This window comes from Saccopteryx bilineata, chromosome 3, assembly GCF_036850765.1.
Source record: "Saccopteryx bilineata isolate mSacBil1 chromosome 3, mSacBil1_pri_phased_curated, whole genome shotgun sequence".
NCBI lineage: Eukaryota > Metazoa > Chordata > Mammalia > Chiroptera > Emballonuridae > Saccopteryx > Saccopteryx bilineata.
Genome location: NC_089492.1, coordinates 179,071,388 through 179,076,401, shown reverse-complemented (window position 1 = coordinate 179,076,401; position 5,014 = coordinate 179,071,388). Strand labels below are relative to the sequence as shown.

Here is a 5,014-nt window from a genome sequence, read left to right as displayed (position 1 = left end):
AGTCAGAGGAAACTCTTAGAGAGCTCTGTGACAACATGAAGAGAAATAACATCTGCATCATAGGGGTTCCTGAAGAAGAAGAAAAGGAACAAGGAATAGAGATGTTGTTCAATCATATCATAGCTGAAAATTTCCCTAAATTCATGCAAGAGAAACTCTCACAAGTCCAAGAAGCACAGAGGACTCCATTAAAGAGAAACACAAAGAAACCTACACCAAGACACATCATAATTAAAATACCAAAGCTAAGCGATAAAGAGAAAATATTAAAAGATGCAAGAGAAAAAAAAGTTATCACCTACAAAGGAGCCCCCATAAGGATGACATCCGAATTCTCAACAGAAACACTTGAGGCCAGAAGACAATGGCAAGAAATATTCAAAGTAATGCAGAACAAGAACCTACAACCAAGACTACTTTATCCAGCAAGGCTATCGTTTAAAATCGAAGGAGAAATAAAAAGCTTCCCAGACAAAAAACAACTCAAGGAATTCATTACAACCAAACCAATGCTGCAGGAAATGTTAAGGGGCCTGTTGTAAACAGATCAAAGTGGGAAAAGAATATAGCCAAAAAAGGAATGCACCTTTAAAGAAGAAAATGGCAATAAACAACTACATATTAATAATAACCTTAAATGTAAATGGATTAAATGATCCAATCAAAAGACATAGGGTAGTGGCGTGGATAAGAAAACAGGACCCATACATATGTTGTCTACAAGAGACACACCTTAGAACAAAAGACACACATAGATTGAAAGTAAAAGGATGGGAAAAAACATTTCATGCAAATGGAAATGAAAAAAAAGCTGGGGTAGCAATACTTATATCAGACAAATTGGACTTTAAAACAAAGGATATAGTAAGAGAAAAAGAAGGCCACTACATAATGATAAAGGGAGTAATCCAACAGGAAGATATAACTATTATAAATATCTATGCACCTAATATAGGAGCACCCAAATATATAAAACAGACTTTGATGGATTTAAAGGGTGAGATCAACAGCAATACTATAATAGTAGTGGATTTCAATACCCCACTAACATCACTAGATAGATCCTCAAGAAAGAAAATTAACAAAGAAACAGCAGACTTATTGGAAACACTAGATCAACTCGATTTAATAGATATCTTCAGAACCTTTCACCCTAAAGCAGCAGGATATACATTCTTTTCAAGTGCTTATGGTACATTCTCTAGGATAGACCACATGTTAGGGCACAAAAGTGTTCTTAACAAATTTAAGAAGACTGAAATCATATCAAGCACTTTCTCCGATCACAATGGCATGAAACTAGAAATGAATCACAGCAGAAAAGCTCAAAAATTCTCAAACACATGGAAACTAAATAGCAGGGTGTTAAATAATGAATGGATTAAGAATGAGATCAATGAAGAAATAAAAAAATTTCTAGAAACAAATGACAATGAGCATACAACAACTCAAAATTTATGGGACACAGCGAAAGCAGTGCTGAGAGGGAAGTTCATAGCACTTCAGGCACACTTTCTGAAGCTAGAAAAAGCTCAAATAAACAACTTAACCCTGCATCTAAAAGAATTAGAAAAAGAACAGCAAGTAAAGCCCAAATGTAGTAGAAGGAAGGAAATAATAAAGATCAGAGCAGAAATAAATGACATAGAGGCTAAAGAAACAATACAGAGGATCAATGAAACTAGGAGCTGGTTCTTTGAAAAGGTAAACAAGATTGATGAACCTTTAAGTAGACTCACCAAGAAAAAGAGAGAGAGGACTCAAATAAATAAAATTAGAAATGAGAGAGGAGAAATAACAACTGACACAACAGAAATACAAAATATTGTAAGAAAATACTATGAAGAACTGTATGCCAAAAAACCAGACAACCTAGATGAAATGGACAAATTCCTTGAAACGTACAATCTTCCAAAAATCAATCTGGAAGAATCAGAAAACCTAAACAGACCGATTACAACAAATGAGATCGAAGCAGTTATCAAAAAACTTCCAAAAAAGAAAAGTCCGGGGCCCGATGGCTTCACAACAGAATTCTACCAAATATTCAAAGAAGAACTAACTCCTATCCTTCTCAAACTATTTCAAAAAATTCAAGAGGAAGGAAGACTGCCAAGCTCCTTTTATGAGGCGAGCATAATTCTGATTCCAAAACCAGGCAAAGACAACACAAAGAAAGAAAATTATAGGCCAATATCTCTGATGAATATAGATGCTAAAATCCTCAACAAAACATTAGCAAACCGGATTCAACAATATATGGAAAAAATCATACACCATGATCAAGTGGGATTTATTCTGGGGAGGGAAGGCTGGTACAATATTTGCAAATCAATCAATGTGATTCATCACATAAACAAAAAGAAGGAGAAAAACCATATGATAATTTCAATAGATGCAGAAAAAGCATTTGATAAAATCCAGCACCCATTCATGATCAAAACTCTCAGCAAAGTGGGAATACAGGGAACATACCTCAACATGATAAAAGCCATCTATGAGAAACCCACAGCCAACATCATACTCAATGGGCAAAAGTTAAAAGCAATCCCCTTAAGATCAGGAACAAGGCAGGGGTGCCCCCTTTCACCACTCTTATTCAACGTAGTCCTGGAAGTCCTAGCCACAGCAATCAGACAAGAAGAAGAAATAAAAGGCATTCAAGTTGGAAATGAAGAAGTAAAACTATCATTATTTGCAGATGATATGATATTGTATATAGAAACCCTAAAGTCTCAGTCAAAAAACTACTGGACCTGATAAATAAATTCAGCAAAGTGGCAGGATATAAAATCAATACTCAGAAATCACAAGCATTTTTATACACCAACAATGAACAGTGAGAAAGAGAAATTAAGGAAACAATCCCCTTCACTATTACAACCAAAAAAATAAAGTACCTAGGAGTAAACTTAACCAAGGAGACTAAAGACTTGTACTCAGAAAATTACAAAGCATTGATAAAAGAAATCAAGGAAGATACAAACAAGTGGAAGCATATACCGTGCTCATGGTTAGGAAGAATAAACATCATTAAAATGTCTATATTACCCAAAGCAATCTATAAATTCAATGCAATACCAATTAAAATACCAATGACATACCTTCAAAGATATAGAACACATATTCCAAAAATTTATATGGAAACAAAAGAGGACACGAATAGCCTCAGCAATCTTAAAAAAGAAGAATAAAGTGAGAGGTATCACACTTTCTGATATCAAGTTATACTACAAGGCCGTGGTACTCAAAACAGCCTGGTACTGGCATAAGAACGGGCATATAGATCAATGGAACAGAACAGAGAACCCAGAAATAAACCCACAGTTCTATGAACAACTGATATTTGACAAAGGAGGTAAGGAAATACAATGGAGTAAAGACAGCCTCTTTAACAAATGGTGTTGGGAAAATTGGACAGCTACCTGCAAAAAAATGAAACTAGATCTCCAGCTTACACCACTCACAAAAATAAACTGAAAATGGACAAAAGACTTAAATGTAGGCCGTGAAACCATAAGCATCTTAGAAGAAAACATAGGCAGTAAGCTCTCGGACATCTCTCGGAGCAATGTATTTGCTGATTTATCTCCACGGGGAAGTGAAATAAAAGACAGGATAAACAAATGGGACTATATCAAACTAAAAAGCTTTTGCACAGCTAAAGACAACAAGAACAGAATAAAAAGACAAACTACACAATGGGAGAACATATTTGACAATACGTCTGATAAGGGGTTAATAACCAAAATTTATAAAGAACTTGAAAACTCAACACCAGGAAGACAAACAACCCAATCCAAAAATGGGCAAAGGAGATGAATAGACACTTCTCCAAAGAGGACATACAGATGGCCAATAGGCATATGAAAAAATGTTCAACATCACTAATCATTAGAGAAATGCAAATTAAAACCACAATGAGATATCACCTCATACCAATCAGAATGGCGCTTATCAACAAAACAACACAGAATAAGTGCTGGCGAGGATGTGGAGAAAAGGGAACCCTCCTGCACTGCTGGTGGGAATGCAGACTGGTGCACCCACTGTGGAAAATAGTATGGAGATTCCTCAAAATACTGAAAATCGAACTGCCTTTTGACCCAGCTATCCCACTTTTAGGAATATACCCCAAGGACACCATAGAACGGCTCGAAAAGGAGAAATGCACCCGCATGTTTGTGGCAGCATTGTTCACAATAGCGAAGATCTGGAAACAGCCTAAGTGTCCGTCAGAGGACGAGTGGATTAAAAAGCTTTGGTACATATATACTATGGAATACTACTCAGCTATAAGAAATGATGACATCGGATCATTTACAATAACATGGATGGACCTTGACAACATTATACGGAGTGAAATAAGTAAATCAGAAAAAAAACTAAGATGAATCCACACATAGAAGGGACATAAAAATGAGACTCAGAGACATGAACAAGAATTTGATGGCAACAGGGTTGGGGGGTGGGGGGAGGGGGGATGGGGTGAAGAAGGAGAGAGTGGTTAGGGGAGGGGAGGGGCATAAAGAAAACCAGAAAGAGGGTGACAGAAGACAATTTAACTTTGGGGGAGGGGTATACAGCACAATCAAATGTCAAAATAATCTAGAGATATTTTCTCTCAACATATGTACCCTGATTTATCAATGCCACTGCATTAAATTTAATAAAAAAAAATAAAAAAATAAAAATAAATTAAAAATCGAGCCCTGGCCAGTTGGCTCAGTGGTAGAGCGTCGGCCTCGTGTGCAGAAGTCCCGGGTTCGATTCCCAGCCAGGGCACACAGGAGAAGCGCCCATCTGCTTCTCCAACCCTCCCCCTCTCCTTCCTCTCTGTCTCTCTCTTCCCCTCCCGCAGCCAAAGCTCCATTGGAGCAAAGATGGCCCGGGCGCTGGGGATGGCTTCCTGGCCTCTGCCCCAGGTGCTAGAGTGGCTCTGGTCATGGCAGAGCGACGCCCCGGAGGGGCAGAGCATCGCCCCCTGGTGGGCAGAGCGTCGCCCCCTGGTGGG

The 5,014-nt window shown here is 37.8% G+C and overlaps 1 non-coding gene across 1 annotated transcript; it reads left to right on the top strand.

Annotated features, from left to right (window-relative positions):
• Window positions 1-4,709: 4,709 nt before the first annotated feature.
• On the top strand, window positions 4,710-4,785 carry TRNAT-CGU (transfer RNA threonine (anticodon CGU)). The gene has a single exon. It is a non-coding gene; the product is annotated as a tRNA-Thr (tRNA).
• Window positions 4,786-5,014: the final 229 nt, after the last annotated feature.